The sequence below is a fragment of the Protopterus annectens genome, chromosome 3.part0, assembly GCF_019279795.1.
Source record: "Protopterus annectens isolate FY-2018-M chromosome 3.part0, PAN1.0, whole genome shotgun sequence".
In the NCBI taxonomy this organism is placed as follows: domain Eukaryota; kingdom Metazoa; phylum Chordata; order Ceratodontiformes; family Protopteridae; genus Protopterus; species Protopterus annectens.
Genome location: NC_056731.1, coordinates 734,866,215 through 734,889,761, shown reverse-complemented (window position 1 = coordinate 734,889,761; position 23,547 = coordinate 734,866,215). Strand labels below are relative to the sequence as shown.

Here is a 23,547-nt window from a genome sequence, read left to right as displayed (position 1 = left end):
GAAGAGTCAGCATCTCCTTTTCATGTTGCCACTGCTTCTCCTTCTCCTCAGCTTCCAGGTGTAGCAGTTCCTCATTTTCCTCAACCTGTAGACATCACAGTTTCTCATTTTCCTCACTCTCTAGATGCCTCATTCTCTCTGCTGCTTCTGTTTCCAGATGCTTGGCCTCCAACTCAAGTCTCTTTAGCTCCAGAAGGATTTTTAAGTCCTCTGTAGAAAGGTAGAGCTGTCCATTCTTTGAGTGTTGTACATCTCCACGGCCAGTCTGATCGTCCTCCTGGTTGCAATTTTCTGATGCACCTGTGACCAAAGCTGCAATCCTGTCTGCTTTAGTCAGGTTTCCATGCACCATTCCTTTAGCCTGGCACATCTCAGCCAACCGGCTCTTTTTCAGTTTGCCATACTCCTCTGCTGACATTCTTGCATGCTCTCCCTGACTAAGCTAACAAAAGAAATAAAACAATTATGATCTGAACTCTGAATGCTCATTGCATGGCTGATTTAGAGTACAAAAACACCTTCTGTGATCACTGTACACAAGCTACAGGAATTCACTATCCACATCACTACAAGCCAATTAATATTTGATGTGGCTATCCCACCACTGCCAAACAATTAATATGTGATGCTCGTGCACTAGCCCAGTACTGAAGGAGCCTTGATCCTCACCAATAACACCAGTGAAGGGCATCCACATTGGGAGGATAACAAATACACACACAGTAAAGTACAGTTTCCCTTAAGAGCGCACAGAGATCACAGTCAGTCTGGGGCTGGTTTCTCCCTTTCTCTCCATATCCCCAATAAGACTCCCCACTGGCACAGCTGTAGAGTTCAAATCTCAGCTGAGTAGTGAAGCCAAAACCTCCAGTACCCTCTCTGTCCAGCCAGTGCTTCATGTCACTGCCCAAGTAGCTGACACATACACATACCCACACACACTTTGAGATTTGTTTTATATACAAACACACAGACACTCATGGGGAAGGCTGACACAAGTTCACTAGCTAGGTCCCCTTCTACCCAGGCTATATGGCAATAATCCACTGACATCCAACTACTCTTATCAGCTACTCTAAAGGCCCCTACCAAAGAGTGTCCAGTTCTACTGTGCAATATTATTATTATCCAGTTGGTAAGTGTGACTGAGTCTTGAAGGCTGTTTAGGAATGGCCAGTGAGCCAGTATCACCAAATGCATGCAAGCATCTAAGAGCTTAAATTATCACTACACAAAACAGCCTAAATAATAAAAACACAAGATAGTACTTATTAACTCAACACACTGATAATAGAGAGTTCAGAAATCACAGGAAATACTTTAAAACAACATTGTAGGATAGTCTGACATAAATATAGAAAACATCTAGACTAATCGTGCTATTTCTGTCTACCTCTAAGAGAAATACTAAGATCTAAGACCCTACTTACAGAGCAAAGCAAGTGCTGGTGAGCTGATGTGTTCAGGTTCACACATAAATACAAAATGCTATACTTCCTTTCTGAGATGGCTCTTAAATTGATAATACACATTACTGCTGAGTCATTTCAGATTACATCATTCTTGGCACTTCTGCTTAAGTTTCCCAGGCTAACAGAGCTCAAAATGTAACATTTCTTTTTTATCTGCACTTGCCAAGAAGCCACAGCAACAAAAGACACTTTACATGTGAAACCTAGTAATTATCTCTGTCTTAGGACAATAGAAAGAATTTCCTAGCCCAGACATCCTGTCTCCTAGCTTGAGATCATACACAGTCGTAAAGTCCTTTACTTATCAGCTTTCTTCCAGCAGGGTGCACTGTGGTTACATTTTTGAAGCTCAGAACATAACACAGTTTTCTTACATTTGTTACACAAGCCTGTGGATCATATTAATATTTACATTGACATAGAATTATTTACAAAATTCTATCTAACTAGGCTGGCAGCCTTCTCATACTCCTTCAGTGTTTCATTTATTTTAAACACCTTTGGGTGCATTTGATTTATTTTTCCTTTGAATTACTGAAAGTTTTCTCCTGTACCAAAGCTAAAACTTAGACTGCTTTTATCTAAACAGCAGCAAGATTCTTCCCAACCAGAATCTTCCCTTGTTTTCTGGTTGATTTTCTCTCAGGTACTCCAAATTTCTTCTTTGTTGGCATCCATGCAATGTAATTACTAGCCAGTGATCAAATATTACCCCGACTGACTGTTTCAGTGGCCCGTTTTTCACATTTTCTATTCTCACACTGAGAGCGCTAAAATCAACCTCTTTGTCAGTGTGCAACCATGTTGGAAGTCCATGGTGATTCAGCCTTAACTCATTTTTAAGAAGGCTATCTGTCAAGGGCAGATCTTGCCTACTCAATCTGGTAGACTTCTTTCAGAAGGTCACAAAGGCAATAGATGAAGATAAAAGGGTGCATACTGCCTACCTTGACTTGACTAAGGCATTTGCTACAATACCCCACTCAGCCATTGTAAACAAACCCATGGATATAGGTATGACTTCCTATGTTACTTAATAGGATAGTCAGATGGCTCTCGTATAGGACTTAGGAAGTTTGGATAGGGTAGATCACCTCCACAAAAAGGTCAGTCACTTGTGGAGTCCCTCAGGGCTTTGTGCTGGGTCTAGTCCATTTTGGCATCTACTTTAAAGTCAAGGCCAATGTCAAGGGCCTCTTGCTGACCAAATATGCAGAAGATTGCAAACTAACAGCAGTCATAAAGTCCTCCCAAGACACTAACATCATGTGTGAAGGTTTAACACAGACAAATGACTTGTGCCAAAGCCATGGCTTAAAACTCAAAGCCAAGAAATGCATAATAGTACCCTTTGCGAAGTCAGCCACCCTAGGAAATTACTTCATTGATAGCACACCTCTAGGAGTAGAACCAGTAGTCAGGGATTTGAGTAAGTATGTAGAGTGTAACCTGGCATTTAACCAACGCATTCTGTGCTTCTCAGTTTAGGCGGGGCATAGCACCTAGGTCTGATGACTGTATTTAGTCCTCATCAGGACATCATTGAGTACAGTTATGCACCTGAACACACTCATGCAATAAATGGAATATCCTCAGAAGTTCCACACAAAAAGAATATGGGGCATGAACAGCATGTCATATACAGAGTGCCTCAAAGCCCTATCTCAATACTCTGTTTCCTATGAACTGTTCAGAGGCTATGCCTGTCATACAAGGCATCATTGGATCCCACTCTGGTGGACCTTTTGCATATTCCCAAAATGAATATTATCAGAATTACTCAATCTTGAGATTTAAACTTTGCTTGCAACATAAATAGGACACGGTGGGACAGGTATGTGTCTCAGAGAATTACCCTCCTCTGGAACAGGCTGGCCATCCATGTGAAGCAGAGGACCTCCCTAGCCCTATTCAAGAGACACCTGGACCAGTGGATGGGAAATTGGAAGTGCACCCTGCGTCTAGCACATACAATCTATAATGGACAGAGCAGCTTGTAAATCTTGCCCTAACATACATATACCCCTTAAAATAATCTCTAAGGCACATAAACCTGCAGGATATGATTGGGATGCTTGGCCAGGCTTATAAAGATCCCAGTGGTCTTCAGCCTAGTGTACAATTATGAATCTATGACAGGATAACTTTTAGAACAAACCTTTGATTTATGCCTAACGTAGTGTTGGAGTTTACCTTGAGACAAGCTATTCATCTCCCTGTTTTCTATCCAGAAGCTACAAACAGATAAGAGAGTGAGAGTGAGAGAGACACAGACAAAGAAAGACAGAGAAGTTTACACAGTTTGGATATCCAGAGACAGCTCAGATACTAGATTGACTGGCCAAAAACCTACAGAAAGATGTCTGATCAACTTGTTAGTTCCTGTGAAGGCAAGAAAAACGGACAATCGGTGTCAAAACAATTTATAAGTAGTTGTCCCATGCTATTACTATTTGTTACTCTCGTCATAACAGTAGAGTTCCAGACAGGGTCAAGGCTAATTCTACTGTGATTTTGGCTACTTCTGTGGCTTTTTGAAAAGGAGTGGACTCTGAAAATATGCTTGAGGCAGCAACATGGTCATCTGTGCATGCATTCAGCAGGTACTACAAATGAGACTCTTTGTCTAGGTCCAAAACAGACTTTGCTATGTCGATTCTCCAGGCGCTCAAGGACTCTGCTCCTTCTTCCTCCTCCTATTTTTAAGCTCTGGTATTCTACCCATGTAGCTTAGGCTGCTGCAACAGTGAACTAATGATAAACATAATGCAGTTTTGTAAGCAAACTTACCTCATCAGTAAATGTTTGAATAGATTACGGTTTCAGAAAGAACACCCTTCTTCCATCCCCATTATTTTATTGTACTTTATACCAGGGTTTGAATATTTTTTTTCCCATTTCCCTAGCACATACTTCCTGTGCAAGGTTATATCCTCCCTTACTCTGAGTCAAAAAAGCTGTGAAGGTTTGGTGCCCTAACCACTGACTTTATACACCTCTCCTCAAGCTGTTCTTAGGTTAGGATTCGTGGAAGGTTCCCTTAAGTTTTGGATGCTGACTAGTTGTCATATCCTTGTCAGAATGTAGCCCATATATCTTAAGCTATTGCAACAGTGATATATTTGAATGTACACCTTTATAGTAAGTTTACTTCCACAACTGTACTTTCTCTCCACTGGTGGTGATAATATTCATGGATGCCTTCTGTTTGGGCAGAGCGACACTTTAAGAGGAAGATAGACATATGAATATGGAATCCAGCTCAAGCCAATTTTCACATCAGTATTTTGAAGATGTAGGTGGTCTTCTTGATGTTCAAGGAATTCCAGGACTTTGTCTCCTTGAGTACTTTGTATTCACGTAGAAAACATGTCTGTATTGTGGTATTTGAACAAGCAAGGAGGAGTCAGGTCTTACCCCTTTGCTAAGAGGCAGCGAAGGTTTAGAAATGAGTGATCACTTTGCATCAGTTTCCACTTGTAACACACATTCTGCAGAAAGACAGCTGTCTTATGGACAGGCTCAGCAGGTCCATTCTGATGCCGTATTAGTGTCTCTCAGTCCAGCAGTAGAACATTGGATATTAAGATAGTGGCCAGCCTTGCTGTGATCTCTTTGCATCCCCATTCATCATCAAGGGCAGCAAGTACTTTATCTTGATCCCTCTGGAGGGACAGTCCCTGAGGGATGGTCTAGCTGAACACTGATCCACCTGACTTCTCTGTGCCTTTACCTTTCTTTTTGTAATGTCCAAATTCTTACAAAAAGCTGCAACATGCAAAGCCACCATGATCTTCATTGTCGCATGCTAGCTGTGGCAAATTTGATTTCCCTTCAAGCTTCAGTTGATGAAACTTTCATGACTTCTAGGTCCACGTCTAGACCTTGTCTCATACCTGTCCAATCAGTCTCACCTGAACTTATCCTGAAAATTTCCACATGGTTTCTTCAGCTCCCTTAATGGCCAAAGACCCTGTATTATCTCAGAGTATAACACGTATCCTTCTGCATCTCAGAAAGAACCCACTCACAGAGTATAGAAAAGCAAATGGAAACGTTTCTCTGTATGGGCAAATGGAAACGTTTCTCTGTATGGGCAGTCAATCACGGTACTGATCTCTTCTCCGATTCCATTTCTGCAATCCTTCTATTTCTTTCAGACTTATTCAATGCAGGTTTCAACTACTCTACTGTCAAACTAAAACTAACATTAATATTCAACTTCTGTGATGACATTGACCATCCATTGACTGTCGCAAATTATTCAAGGCCTTTTTGAAAGGAATCTTCTTCCTTTACAGTCCAATAAAGAATCCGGATCCATCTTGGGACTTGAATATTTCCTTAGATGCATTGACAAAACCTCTTTTGGCCAGTCATCTTCAGCACATCTAAAATTACTGCCTTGGAAAACTCTGTTCTTATTATCAATTACATCAGCAAGAAGATTTTTTCATAAAAGGTAAACAGTTGTTCATTCCTAACAAATTAGAACATAGTGTCTAAATAACCTTATCTAGATGACCATTCAATTGCACTTCATTTGCATATTCATCACAGATCAAATCTTTATCAGCTAAACCTAAGCATCATTTTACAAGGTCACTCACTGCTTCGGTAACCTTTTTCTGAAATTCTACTGTGGATTAAATTCCTCCTGCAGGAACTTAGTCAATGTTGCATAACTTTGCCAAACTATAATTGGACATAATTTCCAGATCCAGAGCTTCCTTTGGAGGTACAGTCCTTAGGGATATCTTGTCATGATGCCAGCCAGGGTTTCAGGAAGCTTGGGATTCTGACCCATCAGTTAGATCAGATGAACTGGATAAATAGGATACTGACATTATGTACTTAATAATGACACTGGATCCTTTCATCTTGTTCTGGTCAGTACAGTGTCCCTCCTCCTTTTCCTCATTTAAATTATCTCTTCTTCCTTAGTACCTAGCAGATTGTCCTGAAGCTCTTTTGCCTGCCATTTCTATATAGCTATAATAATTCATAGTCCTCTACCATTAGTCACCAAATTTGATCTGAAAAGATTTAGTGTAGAGGGGGATTTTGGAAGGGAAAAATCTTAAAGGAGCTCAAGGCATGGAGCACTAGCAGGGTCAGTTCAGAGCAAACAAGCAGCAGCTCTTACCCATCAGTTGTATAGGATGGACCAGGCTGTCAGTATTTACGGTTATGGTAAGTATATCACTTCCATTTCCCCCCAGGTGAGAGCCTATAGCCCATTCATTCCCTGTGAGCAAAGGTTAAGAGTAGCAGGATGACTGAAGTTTTCCTATGAAATCCTGACTCCACTTGCATGCTTACTAGCTTCCGTGGGGTGGGGTGCTGTGGACTTTGTGATGCATGCCAAGCCTCTGTGTACCACTCGCAGGCAAGCACCTCTTCATGATCCCCAGTCTACACCAGGAATTATGCCAGGGCAGTGTGCCTGCATGCCCATGCCACTCCCCTGAAGAGAGGCAAGAAGCTTTAAGTGTCATCATTTCTCCCTCTCCCAGATCCAGCAAGCAACGAAGCCTAGGTCGTCATCATGGCTTTATCTTACTATACCAGTGGTGCTGGGTCACTTACAGTTGTTCAACTGATAAATTATTAAAATAAGGATATTTATTATACTTCTGTAAAGATCTCCAGAATAAAGCCTAACTAAATAGAATTGTTTCATATCAGAGACAGACGGCATCTGTAGAGGAAAAATGCTGCTGTTAATAGGAGAGTGACTATCATTATTAAAGATATATTAATGTTTTTTGTTTTATTTTTTTACAGTATTTTATTTTTTAGAGAGATATTAACATTTTTTGTTTACGTTTGCTGGCTGAAATTAATATTTTGTGATTATTGCTCAATATTAAATCAGGGTTGTGACTTATTGAAAAAATAATATAATCATTGTGAGAATGACTGTGAGCTGAATAAGTTTGCAGTTTGTTTTTGTAGCTATTACATTTCTCAAGATATTTAGCTTTGTTTCAAGGATACTTCATAATGTTCTTTTCAGAAAAATAACCCAGGAGAAAGCTGTTTAGGCAGGAAATTCTCCAGTTCACATCATCATCATCATCTTTCGGCTTTTCCCGTTGGGGGGTCGCCACAGCGGATCATCTCTTTCCATTTCTTCCTATCCTCTGCATCTTGCTCTGTCACACCAACCGCATGCATGTCCTCTCTCACCACGTCCATAAACCTTATCTTAGGCCTTCCTCTTTTCCTCTTACCTGGCAGCTCCATCCTTAGCATCTTTTTCCCAATATACCCATCATCCCTCCTCAGCACATGTCCAAACCAAAGCAATCTTGTCTCTCTTGCTTTGTCTCCAAACTGTCCAACATGAGCTGACCCTCTAATATACTGATTCCTAATCCTATCCATCCTAGTCACACCGAGTGCAAATCTTAACATCTTTAACTCTGCCACATCCAGCTCTGACTCCTGCCTTTTTGTCAATGCCACTATCTCCAACCCATATAACATAGCTGGTCTCACTAACCTCTTGTAGACCTTCCCTTTCACTCTTACTGGTACCCGTCTGTCACAAATCACTCCTGACACTCTTCTCCACCCATCTCTTCCACATTCCCCATTACTCTGAACTGTTGATCCCAAGTACTTAAACTCGTCCTCCTTTACCAACTCTACTCCCTGCATCCTCACCATTCCTCTACCCTCCCTCTCATTTACACACATATATTCTGTCTTAGCCCTGCTGACCTTCATTCCTCTGCTCTCTAGAGCATATCTCCACCTCTCCAGAGTCTCCTCAACCTGATTCCTATTCTCACTACAGATCACAATGTCATCTGCAAACATCATAGTCCATGGGGCCTCCTGTCTGATCTCATCTGTCAACCTGTCCATCACCACTGCAAATAAGAAAGGACTCAGAGCTGATCCTTGATGTAATCCCACCTCCATCTTAAACGGATCTGTCACTCCCACTGCAGTCCTCACCACTGTCACACTACCCTCGTACATATCCTGTACCACTGTTACATACTTCTCTGCCACTCCCGACTTCCTCATACAATACCACAACTCTTCTCTAGGCACCCTGTCATATGCTTTCTCCAAGTCTACAAAGACACAGTGCAACTCCTTCTGACCTTCTCTGTATTTCTCCAATAACACTCTCAGAGCAAACATTGCATCTGTAGTGCTCTTGCCTGGCATGAAACCATACTGCTGATCACTAATCATCACCTCCCTTCTTAACCTAGCTTCTACTACTCTTTCCCATAACTTCAAGCTGTGACTGATCAATTTTATCCCTCTGTAGTTACTGCAGCTCTGCACATCACCCTTATTCTTAAAGATAGGTACCAAAACACTTTTTCTCCACTCCTCAGGCATCCTCTGACTTTCCAAAATTTCATTAAACAATCTAGTTATAAATTCCACTGCCATTTCTCCTAAGCACCTCCATGCTTCCATTGGGATGTCATCTGGGCCAACAGCCTTTCCATTCTTCATCCTCTTCATAGCTGTCCTTACTTCCTCCTTGCTAATCTGTTTCACTTCCTGATTCACTATCCCCACATCATCCAACCTTCTCTCTCTCTCATTCTCTTCATTCATCAGCCTCTCAAAATACTCTTTCCATCTACTCAACACAGTCTCCTCTCTTGTGAGTACCTTTCCCTCACTATCCTTTATCACCCTTACTTGCTGCAGATCTTTCCCAGCTCTGTCCCTCTGTCTAGCCAATTGGTACAGGTCCTTTTCTCCCTCTTTAGTGTCCAATCTCTCATACAACTCTCCATACGCCTTATCCTTAGCTTTCGCCACCTCTCTCTTTGCCATGCGCCTCATCTCCTTATACTCATGTCTACTTTCTTCATATCTTTGACAATCCCTCTTCCTCTGTATACTCTCCTGTACTTCCTCATTCCACCACCAGGTCTCCTTGTCCTCCTTCCTCTGTCCAGATGTCACACCAAGCACCTTTCTAGCAGTCTCCCTTACTAGTTCTGCTGTAGTTACCCAGCTATTCGGTAACTCTCCACTGCCTCCCAGTGCCTGTCTTAACTCTTCCCTAAACTCCACTTCACAATCACCCTTTTTTAACTTCCACCATTTAATCCTTGGCACTGCTTTCACACTCCTCCTCCTCTTCTTGATCACCAACGCCATCCTACAGACCACCATTCTGTGCTGCTTAACTACACTTTCCCCTGCCACCACTTTACAGTCTACAATCTTCTTCAGACTGGCCCTCCTACATAGGATATAATCCACCTGTGTGCATCTTCCTCCACTCTTGTACGTCACCCTATGCTCCTCCCTCTTCTTAAAATACGTATTCACCACAGCCATGTCCATCCTTTTCGCAAAATCCACAATCATCTAACCTTCTGCATTCCTCTCCTTAACACCATACCTACCCATCACTTCCTCATCCCCTCTGTTCACTTCACCAACATGCCCATTAAAGTCCACTCCAATCACTAGTCTCTCACCCTTGGGTACACTCACCACAACTTCATCCAACTGACTCAAAAATTTCTCTTGCTCATCCATCGCACACCCAACTTGTGGAGCATATGCACTAACAACATTCATCATTACACCATCAACTTCGAGTTTCATAAATATCACTCTGTCAGACACTCTCTTCACGTCTAAAACACTCTTGGCATATTATTCCTTTAGTATAACCCCTACCCCATTTCTCCTGCCATCCACACCATGATAGAACAATTTGAACCCATTTCCTAAACACCTGGCCTTACTTCCCTTCCATCTGGTCTCTTGCACGCACAATATATCAACCTTCCTTCTCTCCATCATATCAGCTAGCTCTCTTCCTATACCAATCATACTGCCAACATTCAAAGTTCCTACCCTCACTGCTACATTCCTAACCTTCCTCCTCTCTTCCTGCCTTCGGGCATGCCTTTGCCCTCCTCTTCTCCTTCGGCCAACAGTAGCCCAATTTCCACCAGCACCCTGTTGGTAGTCTCCAGTTCACAAGAAGTGAAATTAAACTGCTGTTAGTATAATAGGATAAATGTAAGATGCCAGCCAATGTGGGAAGGGAGAAACTGCATCACCATGCTCCCCTAGTCATAGTTCAAACGAACTGCTGTAGTAAATGGGAGATTAGAGGCAAACATTAGCACAATATCAAGGAACACACCACCAAAGACTTGTTTATTTTAACTGTTTCAATATTCTGGTTGCTGTAATACTGAACTGTTGATGTAGCTGATTATCAGGTATGCTGTGGAGCATCATCTCCCTTTCATTCATTTGTGAGTTATGAAGGCATTTGAATAAGGGTAGAGCAAATGCATCATCATAGCAGTGGCCGAGAAATAGAAGACTACAGGAGTGGTATCTTTGTACAAGTTAAGCAGTAGAAAATATCTGTGGAACTATATTCCTTTTACTCTTCACAGCAGTGGCAGGAAAATCACAGTGAGCAACCTTGGGGGGAGTTTTATTTTCATTGTGGACAACACTCTTCAAGACAAAAGCCAGAAACTTTTCATGATAGAAAGTGCTGTCAGGAAAGCCTAATCCAGTTTAATGAATGAGTTACAGATAGCTGCAGTATGAGTGAAAGTAGTCTACCTGGAGTTCACTAAGACTTTTGACTGAATTCTATACAAGTGGCTATTAACAAAATTGCAGACATCTAGGGTGGATATGAAGCTAAGGAACTGGTCTACTTTGAGGTTGAAGAACAATGCCCCGAGGTTTGTTGTGAGGGGGGGTTATGAGAAGAATAAGGAAAAAGACTAATGGAGTACTATGGGAGGATCCTTGATCCACTACCCTTAATTTTTTTCCAGACTCAGCTCTATCATGTATGTGCACATATATATATGTATGTATGTATGTATGTGTGTGTGTGTGTGTATGTATATATATATATATATATATATATATATATATATATATATATATATATATATAAAAGAAACTCCAGCTCTACTCAGTGGCATACCGCCTGCTCAGAGGTGATCTGTGCCTGACGTATAAAGCCATGTCCAACCCGGAATTAATGGACATGCTGCACCTCAGAAAATCGAAATCCCATCGAGCTATGCGCTCGAGAGACTTGAACCTCAGCACTGAAATAAATAGGACATGCTGGAGGGACAGATTCATAACCCAGAGGCTCCCTTCACTCTGGAATAAAATCCCAGTCCACTTCTGTGTCACTGTTAGACAGAGGCACAGTATACTAACCTCGAAAAAGGGCATAGCAAAATTAATTTAAAATGGGTGGCGAAAGCCAAACACACTCTGGCTAGGCTTATAAATGCCCTAGGGCAGATAGCCTAGTATGAACCTATATATATATATATATATATATATATATATATATATATATATATATATATATATATATCAACCCAAGTTGGGGGGGGCAAATTCATGTCAATCAAATGAACTATATATATATATATATATATATATATATATATATATATATATATATAAATGTGTAGGGCAGATAGCCTAGTATGAACCTATATATATATATATATATATATATATATATATATATATATATATATATATATATATGTGTGTGTATGATATATATATATATATATATATATATATATATATATATATATATATGTGTGTGTGTGTGTGTGTGTGTGTGTAGTACCAAACAAATAAAAGCCACAAGGGTTCCCACTAAAGTGCTGTGTTGAAATAAAAATGCCAACACTAAATAAAAGCAACACAGTCGTCATGGCCAGAGTGAACCAAGTACAAACGACTAGATAAGTCCTTGTGGAATAAAAAATGTTAATACTTTAAAATATAAAACAATGATGGACTCCAAAAATAGATAAGCGCTTTCAGATCTAATTGATCCTTCTTCAGATCAAATCAAGCCATCTTAAACTTTTATAGCTGACATTCACCAATCACAGTATGTTCTCCAATTAACGCCTGCATTTTCAGCCAGTTGCCTTTCCTTATTCTTAGTCCATCATAGATGTCTCGTTAACCTACGCCCCTTCAGTGCTGGTTTTATCGGATAGTTTGTGTTTAATCCCGGGGCTTTATGTACTCTTAGTTCACCTATGCAATGCATCTCTTTTAATTCAATCGCATTGTCAAGATCCTCTCCTCTAGATGTAGTGTATACCAACTGCAGTACCCTAAAGTTAAAATAGTGTCCAGCATTATCCCAACTATGCTTAGCCAATTGTTTTTTAAAATCTTTAAGTCTGATATCACTAAGATGTTTTGAGACCCTCTCTTTTAATTGTCTAGTGGTTTTCCTCACATAGAAGCTGTTTCGTCGACACGTAAAACCCGAAGTCTGAAAACAGCGAAGTTGCGGAACAGTGATTTTTTTCCCAGGGAAAAAATTCACTGTTCCAAAAAAAACCCCACAAGTATAAAGACAAAGTACACAACCCCCCGATGTGGGGGGCTGTGCCCCACACCCCCCCTACTTAAATATACCAACTCTGAGATCGCACCACAGTGGATTAAACAGCAAAGTCCTAGAAACGGCCCAGCAATTTTTTTCCCTGGGAAAAAAATTGCTGTTCCATAACTTTGCTGTTTTCAGACTTCAGGTTTTACATGTCGAAAGAACGTTCGCTCTTTCATCACTTCGCTCTTCTAATATAGACCCCGTTATCTGTATTGTCTGTGAATAATTCACAATATGAAGTGCTGCCATAGGTGCCAATATTGCAGTCTAAACTTTTACAGATGTTAACTGGAAAAACCCCTGTTCTTCCGCTCTACCAGGAGGATGGAGGCCACTGATATACCCTGGCTTGAGGATTGGCAAGGCAACCTCATGTACAACCACAGTTCTGTACTAGAACAACATAAGAAGGATTGAGAATTGGATGGTAGGGTATTCTCCAGCTCTCTGAGAGCTACGTCCACTTCAGAAATTTCCATTTTGTCTCAGCAAGTTTTTAGTTTGCCTTTCTCAGCTAGAGAGGGCTGGGACTTGCATCAGTCCTTTGCCTTAGCAGGTGATGAGGTGCCCAGAGTAATAGTTTCCTTGGCTGTCAACTGGGGTGGGGTTGGGGTGAATCATGGTATGTAGGAACTACCCATCTCCCTTTCAGTCATCTGGAGCTTGCTGCTGAATAGCTTGGACCTGGGAGTGATCTGAAAGTACCCACCCCTAGGTTAATGTCAATTCAAACCTAAGAGTTTCTTTTCTTGGTTGTCCAGCTGCGTCATATAGGCCAGACTAACATAAGTACACTACATCCCCCCTTGCCAAGGTTTGCATTTTAAACTTGTACTTTAGAGCCTACGATGTCAAACAGATCTTTAAAGATTGGTAGGGACTTGAATTATGAGGTGCAGGTGTATGGCCTGGTGTCAGCCACAGACCTCTCATGCCCTCCAGCCCGTGTGGCGGGTACACTTCCAAGCAACAAGACCCATATCTCAGTATCTGTGAAATATACACACATGGCATAACTTCTCCCTGCACATAACACAAGCTTTTTTCTGGTACTGATATGTGAAGCTTTCTCCTTGCCATTAAGGATCCTTCATGGAGTCTGAGGCTGCAGAGGCCTTTATCTCAAAGACAGATAAGCACAATTCTTCATCCTACAACTCCCAGCTTTCCCAGGTAACCCTCTCTTTGAAGAAACAGTAAGGCTCATGAGGTCTTCTATAGACTGGTCTCTGGATCCATGTGTTCTCCCAACAGAACACCAGAAAAAGATGAAGGGGAGTAAGGATTTTTATCTTTATGGAACTGATAATCAGAAATGTCATTTATGTAGCCTTGAGGCACACAGGTTCTGCTGTTCAGGCCCTTAAATAGGTGAACACACTTTCTAAGCACCCTGCTGGGTGGAACAAATCCTCGATCAGGCATCCATGTGTTAAGTCTTGTGTGATCCCTTTGGTCTAGCATAGTACCCAGAGTCTATAACAGTTTGTCATCTTACCTCTGAATAAGGAGCCAAAAGCCCTGGAAGGGTGGGTAAGATGCTACAATCATTTGACACATTATTACTTGAAACTCTCAACTCTAAATCTCATCTGACTCAATTTCATTCATTCCTAGTGGACTATGTACTAGTGAAGAGAGAGAGAGAGACTATGAAGCAGCACACCATCTCATTTTCATTGTCAGCTATGTTAACCAAAAAGGTGGCTTCATCTGCCAAATAGTCACAATCCTGATTGCTATCTAGGGATGTGCATGAAGGGTCTACTTCTCTGAGTTTGTCATGATTTGGGAGACTCACAAAGGACTGTTGGGTTCTGGATGTGGTCACAGCTGGACCATGCCTTAGAGCTTTTATGTGGGTCTGTTCTGCAAAGAAGACAGACCTTCTCCACAGAGCTCTTGAGACATCTCTAGACTTTACTAATGAAAGGTGGTGTAGAAGCTATAATTTCTCCAGAACAAGGTTAAGGATTCTACTCTAACTTGTTAATGTTTCTGATAGGGACAAAATGTTGCCTTCCCTTACTGTACTTCAGTGACTTATCCATTACACTGGGTTCCAAATAGTGGTTATGCAGGGGTAATGCATCTTCTTTTACAGGGTGCTTGAATGTTGTCATTGAACATGATTGATTTAATTTGCCACACCATTGTCTTAGGACTATATGAGAGAGATTTCTTAGATTTGATGTTGATGGACATTACTTTGAATGCAAGGTTCTCTGTGATGTTCTGTCCTCAGCACCTGGAGTGCTCATTTTAGTGCGGACCATGGTTGCAGAAAAAGCATCTCTATGACTTCCCTTATCTAGATAGCTGTGTTCTGCTGGCTGTTCTGAGGACTACCTGGAAACACCACTGGAGTCTGTGATTTTTGTGGTCTAAAGTATTAGACATGAACTGGTAGAAGTTCCATCTGATCCCATTTTAGTTGACTGTCTTTACTAGTATGGAGCTTTACAGTCTCCGGTCTTGGTTCTTCCTCTTGTTGAAATGGCCCAGGAAGTCATGAAAGTGACAGCATGGGTGATTACTCAGCTCATAGTCCTGGCACATACCCTTTTGGGACTTCTAGGAGTAATGATCACATGATGTCCTTCCATTTCACTGTTGCAGTATTCATTACAATAGTGATCCCCTGCCAATGGCAGCCCAACGTCTGGCCATTATACCAAAGCCTTTAGTCTGCTTTAAAGTATGCCATACGTCATACATATGCTCTTTGTGTAGTGTAGGGCATAAAGGTGACTTCCTCAGAACTTCTTTGCCACCAGTCTGAACACCATCTCTTGATTGTTGGTCTGAACGCTTGTTCTATTGCTAGTTCACCAAGCCATTGCAGGTAAGTGCCCTATTGGGGGTTATTGTGTCTTATCTTCTTTTTATACTTTATTGCTTGTGGGGTTTCATGTCATCCAGGAAAGGTAAATGCCTGTGTGGGAGACAGATTCCCCATAAAGACCATCATGAGCAGTGGTTGTTCTGCCTTGGTGCTTCCCACAAGCATATGTCCTGTTCAGTCTGTCAGGCTTTTGTTCCCAAAATCATCCATAGTAGGCTTTCTTCTTTTGCTTTGTATCTGGAGAATCAAAATATTAAGCTTTTAGCTAAAGACACAGTGGAAGGAGCTTCCCAGCCCTAGGAGCAGCCGTCCATGAAGAAGAAGAAGAAGGCCAAGAAATCTAGGCCGGATTCTTCTGCTGTTCAGCCTCTGCCAGACATCTCTCCCAAGGCAAGTGAAACCCCGGAGGTTCACAAGGCTCCATCACTGGATTCTTCTGCCACAACTGGTTTAGAGTTTGGCAGGGATCTGACATTAGGCACATTCTCGGAGGCCTTGCAGACATCTGCAGCAGACATTCAGGGGGAACTGCAGCTGATTATTTTTGAGGAGCCTAGGGGTGTTCCTCAAATTTTAGTCAGGGAAGAAGTTCCTACTACAATTATTGAATGACGTCCAGGGTCGGAGCATTCTACATTTCATAAGGCGGATGTCCCCTTAAAGAAAAATCAGAAAACTAAACATACGACTCCAGCTCCTATGGACCCCCAGAGTGAATGACAAAATTTCACTCAGGGGTTGTTTAATGCTTTGATGGCTTTAAAACCTCCTCAGGGTGTTTCTGTTCCAGCTCCTCCTTGGTCCTCTACTCCCCTTAAAAGACTCAGGGAGCAGGATTCCTCTGAGGAGGAGGCAGATTCAGATGAGCAATCCCTTGCCTACTCCTCTCAGATTGCCTTTCCTTTAGATTATGGGTATGAGGAAGAGGAATCTACTGGTCCTGATACTTCTTTTCAGGAAATTTACTTTGGGAACACAGTCTCTAGAATGATGGAATTTTTTTAAATAGTGCAAAAGGGGTACCATGAGCTCCTGCATATGGACGCTCCCAGGCCTTCTGCTGTACCTCCTGTTCTGACTGCACTGTTGGATGCCTTTTCTAATGCTTCTAAGGCTCCTAACTCCCAACCCCCTGCTCCCAACAAACATGATAGGTTTTGTAGGGTGCCTGAAGGCTGTAAATTTCTTTATAAGTGCCCTTCTGCTGACTCTTTGTTTATGTCTGTGGCTTCTGACAAGCCATCTCAGTTGCTTCCTTCTCCAAAGGTATTGCCTTCTGACAAAGATAGCAGAATTATGGAAAGGTTGAGGAAAAAGGCTTACGCCTCTGCTAATTTAGCTTTTAGGGCTGTCAGTTATCAGGCCCATATGTCCAGGTACATGTTGGCTCTTCTTTCCCAGGCCTGTCAGGTAATTTCTGATCAGACGGACACTGAATGTCCCTTTCCTTGTTAGGGACTTCCTCACAGTTGGCTTGTCATTCCGTCAAGTGTAGTTATGATGCAGCAGATGCTTCCTGTAGGGCTGCTGCCTTTGGGTCTGTGAGGAGGAGATATTCTTGGCTTCAGCGTCTACCTTTGCCTGATGATATTAAGGCTAAGTTGATGGATGCTGCTATGGATAATAAATACTTGTTTGGTGAAGCTGCTGCTGATTTGTTTAAGTCCCTTTAAGATAAAGGCAAGGCTTTACAAGAACTTAAACATGTTTTTGTTTCTTCTGTACCTAGGTTTCAGGGAAGTTTCCCCAGTAAGCCAGCCTTTGTTCGTAGGCACTCTCGCCCTCCTCTCACGGGTAAGAAAGGTGGGAAGCGAGCTCCTCTTGCTAAAGCTACTCAGACTTCTATGCCCCAGAAGTCTCCTTTTCCTGATAAAGCAGGTACTGTCTGACTATTCTTTTCTTCTCAACTACATTCCTCCTTCTCTTCACCTTTCTCTGTATCTCCCTGTTTTGTTAAAGATTACTCAGGACTCCTTGGTTCTGTCCATTATCTGCCAAGGGTACTTCATAGTCTGGAAATCTCTTCCCCCTTTTTATGGGAATTCCTCAGCTCCCGTAGGAACAGCTGTCCTTTCCAGGGGTGCTTCATGATTTCTTGACTCAGGGTACTATTCAAGAAGTAATAGTTTCCCAAAAGGGGAGGGGGGTTTACTCCAGAATGATGTTCATCGTGTTTCACTGTTGCAGTCTTTACAAAATGGGTTATCTGTCTCCCGGTAGCCCACAGTCGGACAGAATACCAAAGTCCTTGGTATATGACGTCAATTGCCTTCGGTTTAGGCCTGATGCCAGGTACAAAAAAAGGCAGCTGACACCATTTCCTCAAGTCTTTCTTGCCGCGGAGCCCAAAGCAGAAGCATTTGGCATGAATGCCGGTCGGCCGAGTACCTTCTTTTTGTATTCCGACTGCTTAGTTGAAGACATCCTCAGGTAAGTACCCCGTTGGGGACCCTCTTTTCTTGCTCTAACAAATGTCAGAGAAAGTTAATATCTGTCTTGCCTGTGGAAAACAGATTCTGCACCGTGATTTTAACTCCTATTGTATTACTTGTTTGGGCCTTGAACACAACGTCCCTAATTGTGTTCTCTGTGCTTCTTTCAACCCACGTACCATACTCCATAGAGCTAGGATCTTGTTCAAGCATTTCAGAGTTTGGCCTAAGTTCGTCGGTATGGCATCTTCTGGTCTCCCGACTTCAGATGTTCCAAAGAAGCACGAATAAGGACCGCGACAGGCTCAGGGTCAGATTAGCCGACGACGTCCCTGTTAAGGTGGTTGTTGACCCAGCAGTAGTCAGTGAGGCACTTTCTTTGCCCCTGCAGTCTGCGGAGGTTCAGCAGCAGGCGTCTGCAGAGACCTTTTTCTGAGTCCTCCATACCGCAGGCTTTCACTTCTTCTTCTGACCCTCTGCCAGTCACTGCCTGTGATGGATCCGGAGCCGCTAAGCAGGTGCCGGCTTCTGAGGCCTCTTTCCTCCACCCGGAGACCAGATCCAAGCTCACAACCTTAATTCAGACTTCTGCAGTGGCTAGGCCTCCTGAGTCCCTTCGGCTTTCTAGCAGGCCATCCAGCCAAAAATCTACTCCAAAGCAGGCGCCGGCCTCCCCTCAGATGCCTCAGGCTCAGATGGTTAAAATGTCTAGTAATCTCTTGACCCTTATCAAGGGCTCTCAGCCACCTCCTTCTGAAAGGATTAGGGAATTGTCTCCTGAAGCTTTCTCTGCCTCATACTTTGAGGTTTCCAGCAACTCTGCTGATGAAGAGGGAAACTCTCCACTTTTTTCTGTTTTTGAGGATTCTGATGCAGAAGGCTCCATCCCTTCTGCCTCCCCTCCAGAAGATTTTTCTTTTGGAGATACTCTGAATACTCTTAGGGAACATTTCAAATAGGAAAGTCAGGACTACCGTCAGTCTAAGAAACGGATTAGGAAATTCTTGGATTTGCCACAGTATAAGCCTTTGGCAATCCCTCCGGTTTTGGAAGTTGTTGATGATGTTTTCATGGAGAATTCTTTGACTCCTAATTCTGTTCCTCCTGCTCCCAGAAAGCCTGACAGGTATTACAGAGTTCCTGATTCTCATCAGTTCCATTTCAAGAATCCTACTGCTGATCCAGAGATTATTTCTCAGGGCCCTAAGGGTGTTAAAGCCATGGCTGCTAGAAATCCTGTTCCTTCTGACAGGGAATCTAGGGCCTTGGCTAGATGGGGTAAAAAGTTTATATGTCTTCCACCTTGGCTATTAGGTCTGTTAATTGTCTTTTTTATATGCTTAAGTATCAGCAGCATACTTTGGAGGCTGTTAAGGCTAGAATTGCTGGTGTTCCTTCCCTGATGGAGAGTAAGGACATGCACGATTTATTGAATTCTGCCACTCTTGTCACTAAACATTCTCTATATTGTGGTTTCGACACTTTGGAGGCTTTTTGCAAGGCGGCAGCCACTGGTTCTGTTATTAGCAGACATGCTTGGCTCAGGGAACAGCCTCTTTTTGAACCTTTCAAATCTAAATTACTGGATGTGCCTTTGCACAAGGACAATCTTTTTGGTAGCAAAGCAGAAGAGGTGTTAAAAAAGTTGGAGGATAAGGCCAAATCTATGCAAACTGTTAAGGGCTTTCTGCAAGTTCAGCCTCCTTCTTTTAGTAGACATTACCCTTATAAGAATTGGACTTTTTCTGACCCTAGTAAACAGAGTCGCACTAGGCCTAGGGGTTACAGGTCTTCTAGGGGATCGACTTCCACCCCTCAAAAAGCTAAGCACTGGCAGGCTTCCTCTTCATAATCGGGGAGTTCTAAGCAAACTTCCCAAAGCAAGCATTCCCAATGACTCCAGCCTTCCCCTGCCTGCCTCTGCGGGCCCAGGGTTTCCTTTGGGGGGAAGGTTAGCCATTTTTGCAAATGTCTGGTTCACCATCACAGACAACAAATGGGTGCTGAAAATAGTATCACAGGGCTACAAGTTCTCCTTTCACACCTTCCGTGTCCACCAAGGATGCCCAGATATCCCACCAAATCAAAGGGCAGAAGCAGAAAAACAAGTTTCTTCTTTACTAAACCTGGGAGCAATAGAGTCAGTTCCTGCACTACAGATAGGTCAGGGTTTCTACTCAAGACTTTTCCTGGTCCCCAAAAAAGGGGGAGCCTGGTGCCCTATTCTGGATTTGTCCATTCTAAACACTTTTCTGGTGATTCCCAAATTCAAAATGCTCACTCTTCAGCAGTTGCTGCCAATGCTGACCAAGGATTCCTAGCTGGTGACTTTGGATCTCAAAAAAGCTTATCTGCACATCCCAATAAGGGAAAGCTGCAGGCAGTTCCTTCGCTTTAGGGCGGGGAACAAATTCTCTGCACTGCCCTTTGTATTATCTACTGCACCCAGAGTTTTTACCAAATGCCTGGCTCCAGTCATTGCTTTTTGCAAGCAAAGGAACATTCAAATTTACCCTTACGTAGATGATTGTCTTATTCAGGCAAACTCCAGAGCAACCTCTAAAGGATTTGGACTTAGTAAAGAACCTTCTCACCTCTTTGGGCTACACCATCAACGAAAAGAAGTCAAAATTGGTACCCACCAGGGAGATTGTATTCCTGGGAGCGAGCCTGAACACAGCCGCCCAGATGGTATTCCTCCCTCAGGAGAAACAAATGGATCTTTCGAATTACTTCAAAAATTTGGCAAGCATGACCCAGCTCTCTGCAAAGCAATTCCTGCAAGCCCTGGGATTCATGGCTTCATGTATTCTGATGATTCAATATGCCAGACTGCATATGAGGAAAATACAGTGGTACCTCAAAAACCTTTGGTGTCAACACACTCAGGATTTAGACTTGATACTTCCTCTGATTCCCTGCCTGCCGACGGAGTTCCTTTGATGGGCGACGGCCTGTGCACAGAACAAAGGCCTGCTTTTCTGTCCACCTCCTGCCAGCCAGATTCTCACCACAGATGCCTCGGACTATGCTTGGGAACACATCTAGAGGGCAGATGCATTCAGGGGACTTGGAACTCTAAACAGGTTCATTTGCACATAAATCTGAACAAATTGATGGCAGTCAAGCAGGCCTTAATGTCTTTCAAACATCTTCTCTCTCCTGGTACTCTTCTGGTGAGGACAGACAACACCACAATCATGTGGTACATCAACAAGCAGGGAGGGGATGCACTCTTACCACCTGTGCAGACAAAGCATGATACTGTGGTCCATAGCAGCTTCCATGGGCATTCATCTCACAGCTCAGTTTCTTCCAGGAAAGCTCAACACCTTGGCAGACCAGTTGAGCAGGCAGGTCCTGGATCCTCATGAGTGGCAACCAAACAAGACCATCTTCTATCGCATCATTCAGTGTTGGGGCACTCCCCAGGTGGATCTCTTCTCATCTCCAACCAACCACCTTCTTCCAACCTTTTGCACCAGGGATCATCACAACAAAGCTTGGAAGTTGGATGCTCTGTCCTTCCCCTGGATACAGCCCTCGATCTATGCATTCCCTCCTTTGCTTCTTCTTCCTAGAGTGCTGTTAAAGATAAGGGACAAAAAAACAAGGGCCATCATCATAGCTCCAGATTGGCCCAGACAACATTAATATCCACTACTTCGCAGTCTCTCCCAGTCTCAGCCTTGGCATCTTCCCCTGATACTAGATCTCTTGGTTCAGGAGGGGGGAAAAATTCTGCATCCTCATCTTCAGACTGTGCAGTTGGCAGCTTGGCTCATAATTGAAACCTTTCCCAACAAGTGGTTGAGGTCCTTCGTGAGGCCAGTAGGCCTAGCACTAGGAAATCTTACACAGATAAGTGGAAAAGATTCAACATTTGGATGCAGACTAGAGGGAAGACCCTTCTCAACCTACTGTTCCTCTTATTCTTGACTATCTGGCATGCTTGCTTAATGGTGGACTTTCCTTTTCTTCTATCAAAATCCAAGCTTCAGCTATTTCTGCTCATTGTTCCTTTGAGCATCCCATTTTCTTTCATACCTTGATGAACCAGTTCTTCAGGGGAGCTAGCAACTTAAAGCCTTCCAGAAGGGCACCTACTCCTGCTTGGGATCTTTTGTACTTGAGAAACTTACTCTGCCTCCTTTTGAACCAGCTGCCTCAGCAGACCTGAAGTTTCTCTCCTGGAAAACTGCCTTTCATTTGGCTATTACTTCAGCTAGAAGAGTTTCTTGAGCTGCAGGCCTTAATGGCAGTAGAGCCTTTTATTATCTTCCATGTGGATCGGATTTCTCTTTGAACTAATCCCTCCTTTATGCCTAAGGTGGTTTCTAGCCTGACTCTTAACCAGTCTATCCACCTGCATACCTTCTTTCCTAATCCTCAGAATAAAGGGGAAAGGTTACTGCATTCCCTGGATGTGCATAGACAGCTTAGATTTTACCTGGACAGTACTAAATCTTTTCAAAAGTTGGATCAATTGTTGGTCAGTTTTGCTCCTGGAGCTCAGGGCAAAGCTATTTCTAAACAGACCATTTCTAAGTGAATTGCTCATTGTATTCACTTTTGTTATTTACAGCATGGCAAGGTTCCTCCTCAGAGTATTAGGACCCATTCTACTAGGGCAGCCTCTACCTCAGCAGCTTTTTTAAGAGGTGTACCTACTAGGGACATACTGGAAGCAGCTACATGGACTTCTGTCCACACTTTCACTAAACATTACAATTTACCCTTGTTTTCTAAGTCCAGGGCTGGTTTTGCCACTGCAGTGTTGCTGGGCATCTTTACCAACCCTTAAACAGTGGGTGTTCCTCCTCCTTTTTGTTTTTTTCATGGGCTTTGGGAATCAACCCATTTTGTAAGGACTGCAACAGTGAAACACAATGAACATAGTACTGTTGTGTACACTTACTATAAATGTAGATGTTCGAGTGTATTCACTGTTGCAGTCCTGGTTCCTTCCCCCCTTCCATTCCCCCTTTTTTCCTAGGGTACAGACTGGATTTTCTTTTCCTGGTCTAACCTTTTTTTGGGGGGTTCCTGACAATTAAGGCAAGAAAAACTGAGGAAATGGCATTGGCTGCCTTCTTTTATATCTGACGTCCTGACGTCAGGCCTAAACCGAAGGCAGCCAACATCATATACCAAGGACTTTGGTATTCTGGCCGGCTGTGGATTACCAGGAGCCAGATAACCCATTTAGTAAGGACTGCAACATTGAATACACTCGAGCATCTACATTTATGATAAGTGTACACAACTATACTTTCCTAGTACCCAGGAAAGAGGATACTTGGAGACCAGTTTTAGACCTCTCTCATCTAAATACATTTCTGAATGTTCCCTCTTCTCGAAAGTTGTCCC

At 42.7% G+C, this 23,547-nt stretch overlaps 1 protein-coding gene across 1 annotated transcript in view; it reads left to right on the top strand.

The window, feature by feature from the left end:
- Nucleotides 1-23,547, top strand: part of DPY19L1 (dpy-19 like C-mannosyltransferase 1) — a 2,139,210-nt gene that overhangs the window by 1,458,845 nt on the left and 656,818 nt on the right. The window lies entirely within an intron of this gene.